Here is a 16,218-nt window from a genome sequence, read left to right as displayed (position 1 = left end):
CCGAAGAGAGTCTGGGATACACTTCTTGGCCGGCTACCTCAGCCAGCCTGGATAAGCAGAAGACATTGTGAGAGACCTACCTAATAAATCTACTGTGAAGAAACCGGAACTCCACTTGATTCAGCTTTGCTCTCATATCAAATAAAGAAATTGCTTTTTGTTAGTAGCTGTGATATTACAGAAAGATCATTTATAACTCTGCTGGTGTCTTGTCGAAAAAAACAATCTCCCCGAGGTGCATTGCTTTCCACTGGTACTTGGAGTTAATCGATTTGTTATATCCGATATTTGAGGGAGCCAGGAGGCTTGGAGGAAAGTCTTCTTCACTTTGTTCTCTCATTGGAGTGATGTTGTTAGTTCAAGGGCTGGAGTCGGCCAAAGGAGCATTAAGACTTGGCCAAGGTCGGCTGCTGACACTTGCCTCTTAATTCCTGGGGTGCTGCACAGGCATGCAATTTGCTTTCAAATGCAAAACTGCACTTTGAGAGATTGGAGACACACCTGGAATACATATCACCATTTAGCATCACCCGAGATTCTTCCCTCTGTTTATCACCTCTGGTAGTTTATTGAAGAGGGGAGTGTGTGCATGCACATCCCCAAACACACACCTACTGTAATATCTGAGGCCTGTGAAAGCACAGACTGACCCAGCAGAGGCAAAACTGTATTACCATGAAGATGAGTTTTACAGGACAATATAAAAAGGAAATGGAGGCATCAGCAGGTCCTCCGGTGGCTCTGTAGCTAATTACCACCGCTCATAAAGCTCACACGAAGCACATACCACAGAAAGCGTCTGACTGGATCAATACCAGCAAGCTTCACGCTGTGCATGCCCACACGCGTGCATGCTTGACTCGCAAACACACAGGGTGTTGATAATCAAATCACTATGAGCCAAACCAGCGCTATGTATCTCAGCTCTAGCGCCTGTGCTGAGTCTGCCATGTGTCTGACTCTCACACCCACATCTTTAACCCCACGCGGACCCAAAACACTTCTTGAATGGTTGTGAATAAAACTGTTGAAGTGAAGCTCTTATGTATGGAACATCCTTTATGAGAACGTCAAGGTTAATCCTCGGATGTGGATCTCAGGGTAGTTTAATCCCAGGCCAAAAAACCACACAGTGGGAATGTAAATCAGGTCTAATTTGGAGGCTTTTAGGCTAATCGAAGTGTCCACCAAGCAAACGAAGCGCACCAGGAGTTCAGGATACTTCTGACAGCTGATGGTGGCAGGTTTAATGAAAGCGTTGGCTCATTAACATAGGGCTCAGACGGTGGCCCTCGTGCTGTCCCTCCCAGGCTCGTTATCTCAACAGAAATTCACCACAGCCATGACTAATTGGCTCCGGCACACAATAAAACTTCTAACATTTTGAGAGATCATTAGAACACGTTTGTTTTTTGTTTTTTTTGGAGCTTGCTAGCAGGTTATCAGCAGGTCCACTGATGCAAAGCATCAGATGGCTGCAGGTTCACCTGGTTTCTCCGCCCTAATGATGGATCCCCTGCAGGAGACTGCAGGGGACTGCTGTCATTCTTTCAGGACAAAAACTGTACATTTAGTTCATTCTGTTTTACACCTGTAGAAAAAACTGCAATACAACCAGTGTGAATAGAAAAATCTCACCTCTATTCAGTCACCACAAACACTGTTCTGCATCTTCTCTATTAATACTTATATTGAAAAGAAAAATTATTTGTAAAGTGCAGTAAATACAGTGAAAATTGTTGGTACAACATACTCATTATTTTACGTTTAGGTAACCTAAAGGATCTGTTGTGTTCTCTTTATCAGATATTGTTCAAAAGTGGCTAAACTGCATCAAAATAAGCTCCGCTGTCTGACACTATATTTTGCTGCTTATTATTGTCGGAGAAACAGACCTGACGTTGACGTGCCTTTTCATTTCTGTGACTGTAGAGGCATAACAGATTGGATTTGAAAGTGCATTGGACAGGCACAAGCTGTATTTGCTTTTCTTTCCTTTCATTTTGCATGCAAATAATAGCTGAAATGAAAAAAGGAGAACTGCCGCAATTCTTATTGTTTTTGTAACTGACAAATTGTTGAGTAAATGTGCAGCTACCGGCATCGAAAAGTGGAGCCTGCAGGGCCGGGAGGGTGTACAGTGACTGTCCTGCTTCCTATGTTGCCCGCTGTTAGAGTTTGAGAAGTACAGATTTGTTGACACAGATAACTATGACTAACCTCTTCACTGACACAGTAATCAATAGTTATTTTATGTGGTCGTCTGGTGAGACATTATCTCTTTCTAATTTTGTAATTTGTTTTTCCTGTATGTGACTCTTGGACAAGTACACTCGTGCTGCTAGAAAGACATACACACAGGGCTGAGGGAGATAACTGCTCCTATTCACATTCATAATTTTATTAAAACTTTGAAATGTTTACGTGTTCAAAAACACTACAGCTCCTCCTCTCAGCCTCTGTCTGAGATCTTTGGTCTCTTTAAGACCCCCCTCCCGATAAAACCCAGTCTGAAAGCCTATAGCAGCAAAAATAAATCTGAAAAAGCATAATATGTCTCCTTTACACCTCAAGGATTCCTTAACTAAGCATTCTGTTATTAATGCTCCTCAGGAAACTGTCACTGTCATGGAGGGCCCTTTCACCCGTGCTGCCATAAACATCTCTCTAAGTCAATCTGTCAGCCCGACACTTTGATCCCGTCTGCGATATCTCAACAGCTTCATTTAACATCATTATTCATGGTCCCTAGAGGGTGAATCCTAATGACTGGGTTAACCTTTGACATATTTTTTTTTTTACGCACAAAATTTGTCAGTTCAATTCCACATAGCAATCCCATAGCTAAACACAGTATAAAAAATGTATCCGTCTTTGGGGAAGTGTGGGCAAGTAGCAGCAGCAGCAGCAGCAGCAGGAGATGGTACATTTTCTTTGGCATCTGTCTGTGTGAACCCCCCCTCTCCCCCGCCCCCCGCCTTACACCCTCTCTGCCTCGTTCCTATGCATCAGCGGTCCTTGCAATTAGTTTAGATTAGCCAGACCCTGCTGCCTGCCTCAGCACAGCCCCTCTGCAGCAGCGAGGTCGCCAGGTGACATTTGAAGTCCTCTCGGAGTCGGTGCTGCCTGCTCGTGCAGATCCATTCAGCTTAGACGGGCTGACATTAAGAGACCTGTTATTCTCCGCCAGCCAGCTTCGCTCACGCTGTCCTTCGTCATTAAGAGTCTCAGATGGTTTAACGCTGACCTCCTCACCCCGACAGAGGAGATATGCTCACTATCGAGCGAGCGCAAATAGAGAAAGACGGAGAGAAGAAAGAGAGAGAGAAATACAGAGAGAAAGACACTGTTCCACATCAAGGCCTGAGCTGATCGATTCCCACCTAACAGGGCCTAGTGGCATTGATCGTGGTGTAAGTATCTGCCTCGCTGTGGCTTACACTAAAGCCCACACAGCATTGCTGCAATCGCCCCGCTGATACACAGTGGAGGATGCTTTTCAACACTTGAAGTGTTCTCGATACGATATGGGTTGAAAGAGATTTTGCGGCCCTGATATGACGTATATGCCCCTTTACTAGACACTCTCACAAATTTGCCGCCCCTCACGGGAGTCTGCGCTGTACAGGATGGCCCATTAACAATACCAGTGCTCACCCACTCATGCTTTTTCCTGTTTTTCATCTGAAGTCTGGGCGTGTCCTCGTCAATGTGATGTCTACCTCCTTTGAAACACACACTTGAAGGGATTTTCTGGGTTCATGATGTCTGCGTGAAACCCAAACAGTCTGGAAGATGAGCAACATTTAGAGAGAGAGGGGGAAAAAAGAGGAGAGGAATGGGATGCAGGTCAGGCCTTGAAAGATTACTGCATGAAGGTGGTCCAGGCTGCGTGGCTAATTACGCGTGACACTACTGAATAAGCTGTTCCGCTTGATACATTTTATTAAAGGGAGTAAGAGGCGGCACACCTTAATTCATTATTCATTGATTTGAATGGATATTTCACAGTGAACAGACATGAAGAGCAGAGGAATCCATCCACTGGCCACAAACACACAAACACATGCTTGAGACACTTTGAAAAGCAACCTTTGGGTTCAATGCTTACATGCAGGTGAGACCTCAAGGCATCTTTGCCCCAATTACCCGGGCCCCCAAGGCAATGTAGTTTTACAAATAACATTAAATGTTAAACACAAGACGGTCTCCTGTGCCAGAGTTAGGAGGAATCAGTGAAGAGGGTTTTGTTCGGCATAAGGCGTCGACACAGGCCTCCAGCTGAGTGAGTTGTGATTCTAATCCGATCATTTGTTCTCCCTCCCTCCCTACAAAGCGCTTGCCAAATATGTTAATCTACCCAAACATGCCAATTTACTCTGCAGTGCGGTGGGATTTCTGAACAGAAAAGCCCCCCTGATCTATAGTCCCAGATATGAAGCATTTCCTTAAATGCACACGTGCATAATCCCACATGCATGCGCCCAATCTCTGAGCACACATCCCCGGCCCTGGACACATGAAGGCATATACATCACACACTTCAATTCAAACCCCTCTGCTGGGGCGAGCTTTGGGAGCCTCTGTTTTTGTGCGGCTCCGGGTTGCCAGTGTGAATTAGAGAGAGGGCTGCTCTAAATGTTTCATGATGTTTACCAGACTGTTTGTTCTGAGAGCAGATCAAGCGCGGGCCACTCCCACTGGTGCCCGCCAAAGGGGAGAAGAGGGAGAGAAGCCGGGGGCGTCAGGAAACAAGGTGAAAGAATGAGTTTTCATGAAGCCGGATTGATGGATAGCAGCGATGGAGAGGTACCGACACACATTATGCCAGGATCACACCTAATCCAATCTATAATGAATATGCATTTCTGCTATTTATGGTGTGGGCAGTACGCCGCTCTAAAATCTTGTTCCTCTGCTCCAACAGAGCAACATTTCTCAGATGTGGTTATCGATCACATGATTTCATTATGGAACGACTTTTTGGGCATCTGGCCACATGCACAACAACATTCATCAGATACGTGTTATTAGTGCACGGGTCAAGAGGAATGATCAGAGCACACAGCAATCATTCTTAAGTCAGTGTAATAAGTGGAAGCAAAAAGGACAAAGAGAAGTAAACCGCCATAGATTAAATACACAAGAGCCGGTGGAAATAAGAAATTAGTACAAATATATAACGCAAACGGTGGTAAGGGAAAGTTATGAAATATAAATGACTCATCGCAGAGAGAGTTGGAAGATGAGAGATGGTTGAAATACTAAAACTATGTCTAAATCATTTTCTTTATAAAAAGGTTTTACGATGCTTCGCTACTTCGTTGTACAAACTTTGAGCTAACATATCATCTGCAGCCAGTCCGCACATCATTGACCACGCATTCAACCAAACGTGAGCCCGATCAAATAAGATCTACAGAAGTGACATTTTTACGAAAAATGTATTTTATGTGTGTTTTGTCTATTCAGTTTAGTCCCGTTCCCATGTTGAGGTTAATGAACTTTACAACAGCCAGCCACCAGAGGGCGATGATAATTTGGCTTCACTCTTCGGCAGCTGTCAAGGTATGCATCTTTACAAACAATAAAACGGCAACATATATATCTAATGGAATAAAGTAAATATACACTAAATATATGTTGAAGGAATGGAACAAGATTGAGCGTGCAAAAAAAATGTGGGAAACACAGTGTGGACGGACAAGAACACAGGAAATTGAATACAACAGATAAAGTACATCCACATCTAAAGGTGAATATCGATTCCTCATGTGATGTTTTGTTATTGATTGTGAGTTGATTTTTCAAAGGACCACATCTGAAGGAAAGATGAAAGCCTGCCTTCATAGACAGTGGCAAACAGACACTATTGTGTAAACATGAGGGTCTCAGACCATGCCAGGAGTAGAAATTAAAATAGAGATTCTACTCATATGCCTTTGAGGTAAATGTGAAGCTTCAGCCAGTAGTTTAGCTAAAGTTTAAAAATGAAAGCACACATTTGTTAAATATTGAACTTCATGTGATTTGGTACGTGGTGTTTGTTGTTCCCAGACGGTCTTCATGTGTCTTCGTAATAACGACTTCTAATGGCTGCCTCATAAATACTGTATGGACATAACTCAGCTATAATAACATTTGTCGATCCGTTAAAGTTTGATGCGGCCCCGCTGACCTCCTCTTGCTTTCCTCCTCGCTGCAAAAAGGAAACGTTACTTCTTGCAATGGCATCGGTTGAGATTCCCACGGCGGCATACAATCCGGCATTGGCATAATTCCTTAGGTACGGTGCTGCACACATACCGCAGATTGCCCCTTCCGTCCCCCGGCCTCAACTTACCTCTGCTGTACTATTTATGCTACAGTAAGTCAAAGATGATGGGACACGAAGGGAAGCAGCCGGAGAACCATGCACCCTGCTCTCTCTACTCCTGTCTCCTATTAAAAAAAAAAATGGCAGAGCAACCCATTAGTATTCTATCCTCTAGCCGTGTCCCTCTCGGCCTCCTCCTTCTCTTAAGCTGCTACGCTGGGCAAATATTTCCTCCCCATCTAACCATGTTCCATCGTTCTCAAAGCCAAACCCCCACCCCCATCTTCCGCCTCCTTCTCAAGCTCCTCACATGGCGTTTTAAGACGATAATTGACATTCTCAGACAAGATCAGAGCTGACCTGGAAGCGAGCAGGGGAGCGTTTAGGCAGTGGCGAAGCTCACAATGCCCCCGCTGTTCTGCCGGTAATTACACCCGGGGCACGGAGATCAGCCGCTGCTTATTGAATTCATATCAAATGAAACTCAGGAGAAAGTACCGGCTGCAGTGCAGCAGTCGCACCATACAGCCGCCCTTCCCCGCGCTATCCGTTCATCCTCCCACCCTCCAACCCCCTGCAGCTCATCTATAGCCCAGTTTCTTCTAATTCACTTACTTATTCTGTCATATCTGCTCTCACTCTCCCCTTGCATCTTCCAGCCCTTTTCTTCCTGCCGCCCCTCTATGCGTCTATCACTTTCTGCACGTTGGAGCGTCTGGTTCTGGTCGTCCCTCTGTTTCCCTCTCATCCCCTTTCTTTTCCCTTATTCAAACCTCCGGTGTTCTGTCTCAGTTCCTTTACTGGATTCTCTGACGACTCATCTCTCCCAAAACTGTTTGTGCGTTTTCTTTAGACTCGGCCAGCCTCAGCTGTGATCCCTCCATTGCTCTGTGTTTGTCCTCACCTGGCCTCCTGCTCCCCAACTTGCTATTTTCCCCAGTCGACATTCTCACCCCCCCCCCCCCCCCCCCCCCGTAATCATCTCCCTGCACCCAAATCAACTCTGCTTCTTTCAAAAGGTCACAAAGCATGGCGAGGATAACACAGGTGTCTTTTCATTTTCCCGTCACCATATTGCCCCGACTCCAAGACTGCATGCTGTTCTTTTCTGTCTGTTGCACTGCCGCAGTTTGTCCCCCCGCTCCAGGTGTTCTGCTACTTGCCACTTGGGGGCGACATGACCATGTGCTTCCAGTTTAGCGTCTGGCCCACAGCCCCTGCTGCACCACATGCACAGTCCACACTCTCTGGGTAGCTGCTGCACCCTCCCTAGGGGGCAACCCCCCTCCTCCTCTCCGTAACACCATTGCCCCCCTGCGCAGCCCCCACACTTCGCAGATCAGCAGCGATAAAAACAGATGCCCGATTGAAATGTCAGAAACGTATCTCAAACTGCCAGAGCATTAACCTGCTCACCTCTTTTTTTAACCCTTCAAAGGGCGGGGCTGAAACGTGGCAGAGAGGAGAAGGAGGGGGAAGGGGGGGGGGGGGCAGGATGAACTGTCATTGATTAAGAGCCTTCATGGGTAACGGAGAGAGGCGCATATGCAGGCAGGCATGTGGGGGGGAGAAAAACCAACCGCGTAAGCAAAGTAGACAGAAAATACTCCAGCGGCGAGGGGAGGGAGGGAGGGAGGGAGAGGGCGAAGGAGCGGAGGGACGTAGTGAGAGCAATAAGGCAGTGAGACAGGAGTGAGCCGGGGAGGCACAAGGGTCGAGTGAGCAACAGACTCATAGCCAAAGAGACGAGGACGAGGAAGGAGGGAGGTGTCAGGTGACTAAATAGTGAAGGAGAGGTAGAGGAGTGAACGGTATGAGGTTGGGTTGGGAAAGTCAGATAATGCAGCAGCGATGGCAGCAGCGGTGAGCATTGATCTGGAAAGAGAGTGAGTGAGTGGTGGAGACCAAACTGAGAGAGAGGGAAAGAGAGAGAGAGAGAGAGAGAGAGAGAGAGAGGGAGAGTGAGGAGCAGAGTAGATATGTGCTACATCTCAGTGGGGGCGATTTGGTTGATAATAGGCTGATAAAACCGCCGCCTGCTCTCAATGCCTGTCATAAATCTTTCATTGTTACTTTCGTCTCCTCCATCTCCCCTCTCCCCCCTCTCCCCTCTCCCCTTTTCATTTTTTACTTGTACAGGCATCTCATCGGCCTTCAGCCGTACAATACAACTGAAGTGGGCCAGTGGTGCATTGTAGAATAAGCACCGCAGGAGGGATGAGAGGTGGTGGTGGAGGGGGCTGCTAGGAAAACAATGTGCAAAGCTGTCTTCCTGCCAGCGATGGAAAAGCCACTGTCTTCAAGTGGATACGAGTGATATGAGCCGCGCCAAGCCTCGAGGATTTTTTTGTCAATAGGCTGAGAGGGATGAAAATGAAGGTGCGGAGAGGAGATCCTTGACTTTGACTTGCAGAACTAATGTTAATATTGCCAAACCATGAGGATTTGTCGAGCCCTGTATCGCGTAAAATCTCCTGTGTCTGTCGTGTTTCCACCTGAAGATCCTTTTCTTCACTCCCACCTCCTCCTCTACCTCAACTTTATCCCTCCCCCCCGCCCATCCTCCTGACACAGCCATAAATCACACTTGTTTGTGTGTGTGTGTGTGTGTGTGTGTGGGGGGGGGGGGGATTTATTTGTACCTTATGTAAGCTCTCAGGCCATGATGAATTAGCTGCCCTAAATAGGCCACTCCTGACTGACACAGGAAACACAAGCATTAGGCAACGAGAGACTCGCTGCGACTTATCGAAAACCTTGAAATTGTCGAGAGAGGGGAGAAGAGGACGGTAAAGAATGAAAATACAGAGCGTATGGAAAAGAGTGTATAGAGTTGTTGAGTCTGAAAGCATTTCATTGTAATAAAGCGTCGGACACTTGAAGAGACCATCGTTGATTGTAATCGTAACAAACCTGTGCAAGCTCACAAAGCAACTCTCTGCAGCGGTACTATTAAAAAGACTGTGAGATTACCACCTAGTGGCGGGCTGCAGTATAGACCATAAACCCTGCCTCCTCCATGTTAGTGAATGGGTCAAGACGTAAGACGTCAAAGCACACATCAAATAAAGATGGTTTCTTTAATTTAAGATAGTTCTTACCCCACTAATATATGTCCGAGCATTTTTCCAGTAAGTTTGGTTTTAGTTATTTCATGCTATAAAAACAAGTAGAAACATCACGACTTACAGATAAGACTCACTGATGAATATTAATATACAGTCTATTTTCAAGATAAGTCATAGCGCAACAGGCATTTGCTGCCTGCATTGAAAAAACTGCTCTTCTTAGTCAAATGAAATTTTGTATTCGACCTTCCTTCCCCACTAGCTGTCAAACTGTGTAACTACTACTGCACTGTGCTCTGCTCGACAGTAACTGGCCTTGGCATTTTAAGGCTGACAGGTGGGAGCACCTCACGAAATTCCCAGACACCTTGAAGGGTACATAAAACAGTTCATATTTAAAAATTAAATTCAGGTTCAGTCTGAGCTGTTGTGGTTTTCAAACAGTTTCGCTGACGAGAAAATGTCCTACCACTGTTGCTTTGCTGGTCCACAGCATTAATCGATGTAAGTGGCTTTCCTAAGAGGCTTCTGGAAGTTTTTAGTGCCGCACAAAAAAGTAGATGCATTTGATGCTTCTTAATAGCTGTGACTTTAGTGAATTAGAATCCCCGGCCGCTCGCGCAGAATAAAACATTTTCGAAAGCACAAAGTGAGACGCTCGCTGAATCGGAGCCAAGCAAAGAGGACTCCAGTCTGCCTGTAATGGGATTTAAACAAAGACGGAAGTAGGCTAAAGTAGAATGTCTCGTTTTTGCCCGCGTCCGTACCTTCCGCTCCGTGCCAGCCATTGTCATCCCTCAGCTGACAACTGATGTTCAGCGTGTTCCAAACACCATGACAGAATGCTCTATCGTTTCGTGTCAGCTGGCCAGACAGCGGCGGGCCGACAGAGGGAGAAAGGAATAATGTGGCTGGACCGAGGAATACGAAATGAGGGAAGAAGGTGAGGGCACGGGATGCGGCAAGTAGAGAAAATACATTTATCTTCTGGCATATGAATAATCTTTTCACCATCTCCACCCTCCATTCCTTCATCCCTCCATACATCCATGCATAATATTTTTTCTTCATCACTGGCAAAGGTGTCTTTGAATATTTGTGTGCGAGTGAGATGCAAAGAAAGGCAGAAAAAAAGGGGGAATGGGAGGAGAAAAATGCTTCTTGACGTAGATGGCAGCCTCGATATGTCTTGGAGATACAGTACACACACACGAATACTCAAACACACAAACACAACCACACACACAGCTGGACATTTCCTAATGTAGCAGATTTGAGTTGTATTTATGGCTACTCTGATGGTCACCATGACAATATGACACAGGGTTGAGATGTTTCTTCCTCCCCCCACACACACACACACACACACACACACACACACACACACACAGCCAAACAGACACACGAGCAACCTGACATTGAGGTCAGGATAATATATTTGCGAGTGCAATTATGTGCTTGGTATGTGTGTGTTCTCTGCAGTGTGTGTCAGTGTCATCCGCCTGGTGTGTAAATCCTAGCTTGAGGATGGATCTCTCCTCTCCTCCGTCTCCTTGGCCGTGGCACCTCAGTTCCTCATTGTATCTTGCCTCCCTCCTTCCCTCCCTCTCTCTTTCTCTCCTCATCTCATTGGCACAGGTCTCGGCCTCTCTCGTCGGAGGTGTGTGCAGATCCAGCTGGTGAGTGTCATGCTCTGCTGCTTGGTACTGCTCAGTAATGGCCACAGTGGCCAAGAGAGCAGCTGGACTCACACACACACACACACAGACCAACACACGAGGGAAAGCACAAAGTCTTCCCAGAGACTCACTATTCATTCCCCTCATTACCATATTGCCTGTCTCTCGGAGAGAACAGGGCCAGGTGGTGGGGAGGGAGGGTGGTGTGTTTTTGTGTGTGTTGGGGGGCGAGGGGGGGGGGGATTCACCCTGGAGCGCCATCCAAGCGCCTTGGAATAGCTTTCACTGTGATGACCAGTGGCACGTTTCCATTTCCATCAAGCCGCAAAATGCCACAGGACTAAAGGTTTAAGCCTGAACTTACAATTGCTGGACTGGAGCCTGAACTGGAATTTGGAACAATACAGCCCTGATCACAAGAGCTCTGTAAACAAATTCATCGTAGTTACACACGTCTCCGAGCTAATAACTACTCGGGCACAGGCCGCCTCCTGTCTGCAAGGTCAGAGGATGATCAAAGGAAAAGCAGCGCCGCAAAAAAAAAGGCCTGCATACGTCTCGGTATTGGCGGTCAGTAAGCAAACATAGAATTTCCAGCTGTGCTTATATGTTTCGGCAACTCTAAAGGATTCGTTGCATCTAAATTGCATCATAAATGCAGCGATTGTGTAAAACCTAAAGCTTCTAGGCGATGGCGCTTCGCTGGTTCCATGCCGGAATACTTCCAAGGGGTAGTTGGTGTTTTGCTATGCGGGTGCAGTGCAACCGTAATGATACAATTTAGCTAATGTTGTTGAGGACAGCGTTTTCTCGCCCAATCTTTTTCTCTCTTTCTGGATAGTACACACTGTGAAGGAATCCAAGCCCTCCTAATCTTTCCTGCTGGGTCCATGAAAGGTCAGTCAAGGAAAGAAAGATGCCAATTAGGTTATTCAGCATCAAACACAGCCCCTACTATGTGATTGGAATGTGTACAAAGAGGGACGACACATCTCCACTTCCTCCATGAAGCCCAAATAGTCCGGGACTCAGTGTCTGTGCCGTGGCTTTCTGGGGAAGCCGGGGTGTCTCAGCTGTCAATCATGTGTCAGCCCATTTAAATAGCATCATAAGACATTTGACTTTTTTGTGTCCATGATGGATCTTTCCAACCTATCCCGGGATTCCTTGATCTTCGGTGATAAACAGAGGTAATGACCAACACTTGAGTATCAGGCTACAACTCATTCAAACAGCTAATGGTTGACTTGCTAAAAAAAACAATGAACTACTTTCTTGTAATGTCCTCCTTCGTGGGCCTTGGAAGGAAGCAGCACCTAAATTGGGACAGAGCTTTTAGCTTTACATTTGTGGAGCGGTCATGTCGTCCGTCTTTACAGTCAACTCTTTCAAAATGCAGCCAAATTCAAGTCAGTTATTTGTTATGTTTTAATTGAATATGCTGTTTGTGCTTTGAGACTCTTGTTGTGGCTCTTGCTGGATTACATTTAATTTTTTAAAAATTGGCATCGACTTGATTGTTCTGGCAACGTGCATGTGGACTAGAACGTGTGTAGCAGGTTCAGGTTGGGACGAGTCATTTGTTTTCCAAATGCGCAGGTCAACACAAACACAGACTTTGTTCCACATGAAAGCAGTCACGGATTTGTAACGGATCATTTAATTCGCCGGTCTGTGTACTGACTTGTTCCTGGACAGCAGACATCAATCCCTGTGTCTCCCTTTATCGTTCTGTAACTTCTGTATTTCTTAACCATCTAACCGTATTCGTTTGAGGGATAAATCTGGACAGACATTGAGGCTGCCACCAGTTGACAGAGAGGCAGAGGAGGACGGGAGAGGTTTTCACTCACAGGACAGACTAGACTTCACTCTGTGGGGATCACAGCTTGGCATTATCTCAATGCCCAGAGCCGTCCAAATATAATACGTACGTCTTGCTAACCTCATCTGCTGTCGTCTCGGTCTGATTTCCTTGATACAACTGTAACACCATCACTTCCAATTTAGCCACTACAATTTAAGGCTGCAGATTAAAAACAGGAAACATCCACACATGAGAGATGAGTCATTATTATCACTAAGCTGCTTGGCCATGATATTCTCACATCTGTGGCGTTGGCTCTGCACGAGGCTCACAGATGAAAACAAATGTTTCATCGATTTATGACACCATCGTCACAGCTAAATGGATACAAATTCAAACTTTGCTCTTGGAATACAATGTGAAGAAGAAGCTGGAGGCTCAACAGGATAAGGCTTCGGTCTTCTTATTTATTTGATTGACAGGTGTCAGTCTGTCCCAGTTGTCCACTGTGGCTCACGCTTGTTTGTCTGACACCTACAGTTGGAGTTAGAGCATCACTATGTAGCTACCGTGCAGCAGCGCCCTCTGTAGCCACACATGGTCATTCATTCTGTTGGGCCCTGTGTCAGATCAGTTAACTAACACAACTAAACAGTGGATATTACCCATGATCCCCTGCTTCCTGGACCAGAAGAGCTGAGCTTTAACAAATACAACAAACTATGTGGAACCCTAACCCACTAATAGATGATAATATGTTACACTAATGATTACTTTGTAAATAAATGACAAACCCCAAGATCAAGATTATGTTTCACAGGCACATGCAATCACACATACATGAGTTGCTAGAATAAAATATAAAAAAGAACATGAACAGATGAATGCACACAACCTTTTAGAAAGTTGGGACCAAAAGTAGATACAAGTGTTGGGATTAGGGTCAAAAGATTCACAAATGGCGATCGTCTGATGAACGCTAGTAAAAGTAAGAAGGGTTAGGTGGATGACAAAGGAAACATGGGCAGAGCGGATCCATGACAATACAACTGGGGTTGTTGAAATGGAGAAAAGTGAAAGAGGGAGCGAGCAGGGAGGAAGAGAGAGAAGCACTGGGTGAGGAATGAAGATGAGTATGGGGACGCTCAACAAACTCAGAATAGGACATGTGGCTACAAAGAAAATGGAAACACTTGTTAATAACTGGTAAGAATTCTGAGACATGTTGATTTCATATACACAGGAACAGACTGTAGCTCATACATAATCTCTCTTTGCAACACTCTTACTGCGGCGATGAAGTGTCAATCACCCTGGCTCTTACAGTAATCCCTCAATGTACTCAGGGATTACTTTCGTTTTATCAGCTTCTCTGCTGTAAAACTCAATTACTCTGTCTATTATATTTAAAATGTATAGACTATTTTAAGTCTCATTTTTCGCTGGATTGGTGTCTGCAGTCATCCTCCTCTCTGTAGCAGCCATTAAGTGATTCCGACCTACCGCGCACGTACAAACTAAAGATGGAAAGAAGAACTGAAAACATGACACCAACTTCATACCTGTCTATTTACTATGGGATGTGAGCGAAACACTTTGTAACACACTCCAGCACAAGAACTCAAGCCCAAAATGTTAAATTGTGTTCAATTCATAACTCCAAAATGCTTCCTTCTTAAGATCAGGTTAATCACAGATTGGGTCAAACCCTTCTCATAGCAAAACATGTCATGTGAGTATGTGGCCTCTGGTTTTTCTCTAGAGTTTTGGCGCCATGTTAATCCTCTATATATTCACGCTATGGTAAAAAGCAGTGAGGTATTTTTTCAGCCTTACTTTGATACTTCTCTTCCTTACAACATATTCCTGTTTCCATCTCAGTAAATGTCACCAGTATTTCAATTTTTATTTGCGGGAATTAAAAAATATCTTATCTTCTCTCAAGATGTTCCTGCCACCAGCTAACACCTGATCATTCACACTGGCTGTGCATACACGTTCTGTTCAGTGCTTCTATCGTAACGTGGAGACAGGCTGTCTGAGCCCTCTGTGACCCAGACTCATTCACAGCCTGGCAGTCATTCTTGACCTTCTCACCAATCAGAGAAGGCCAAAGTCAGGGGTGGAAGCTCACGCCTGTCAATCAGTGGCTGAGCGTGCTTGGGGTCTACCGCTCCTTCGGCACTGAGGAACTATTATTAGCTGCCGAGAAGGACTGACTCTCCGTCTGACTCACAGGCCGTCAAACTCCTAATTCTTCTATTAGTTGTGAAACTTGCATATTGTAGCTTTCACTTTCAGAACTTGGGGCAGCTCCATCTATGTTTTCTAGAAATTGTGAACAGTTCCACCACTTGACACATTCACACACGCATTGAGAATTACCTTCCCAAGAGAACAGATGAAGACGTATATTTGTGGTGACATGTCAACCTGGTGTAGTATGCAGTAAAATATATTAACAGCCAATTCAAAGAAGAAATGGTCAAACATTTGCAAGTAGGGCGCTCTGAAATTACTTAGTCTTATCCCCTTTTGTTAAGCAGTTTTCCTCTTTAATTGTCTAGACTGTGGTGGACAGCCATATTTAATTTTGTCCTGCCTCATTTCTTTAATGAACAGAAATATTTTTTACACTTCTGATAATACATTAAGAAAACTTAGTTTCTTTTGCTCAGATGCTACGTTGAATACCTGTGTGAGGCCCCATTTGCTGCATGCTCACTCACGCAATCTCACTATCAATCCGCCAAGTTGTTACCGTCCTTGCAGACAGTCAGACCTCATTGTTTCAGCTGCTTGTGCGAGAACTCACAAGAGTCATGCAATTAACTTCTCTTTCATTCTTCCTTCTCCGTGTGCATATGCAGTTCCACTCCTGCCCCATATTGAAAGAATTCTGTGGGAAAAGTTGCAGAGAAGGTGAAACAAAATCCACACCAACACTGAATCCTTCTACCGGTCCAATAGTTTTTACGTAATCCTGCTAACTAACAGAAAGACAAACAAAGTGAAATAAACTCCTTGACAAAAGTAACCAGGGAACTCGGAGAGCGTAAGTATCCATCAAGGCTAATGCCCGATCTCGTCATAATTAATAAAGAGAAAAAACATTCCTGGATCTTCCCATCTATCTAGACCTGCTCCAAAATAAAAAAGGGTCATGGCCATGCACCACCCCTTCACAAGAGTTTATGTAAATCATGTAAATCTTCAAATGCTGATGAAAATATAACCACCCTGGCAGACATAACTACAGAAAGAAAAAAAAGAGGAAAAGCGTGTACTGACATTCTGAATATCCCGTACTATTTTTGCAATACATCAGTCATGACAGAATAATTGCAA

This window comes from Platichthys flesus, chromosome 17, assembly GCF_949316205.1.
Source record: "Platichthys flesus chromosome 17, fPlaFle2.1, whole genome shotgun sequence".
Classification (NCBI taxonomy): Eukaryota; Metazoa; Chordata; class Actinopteri; order Pleuronectiformes; family Pleuronectidae; genus Platichthys; species Platichthys flesus.
This window is presented reverse-complemented; position numbering follows the sequence as displayed.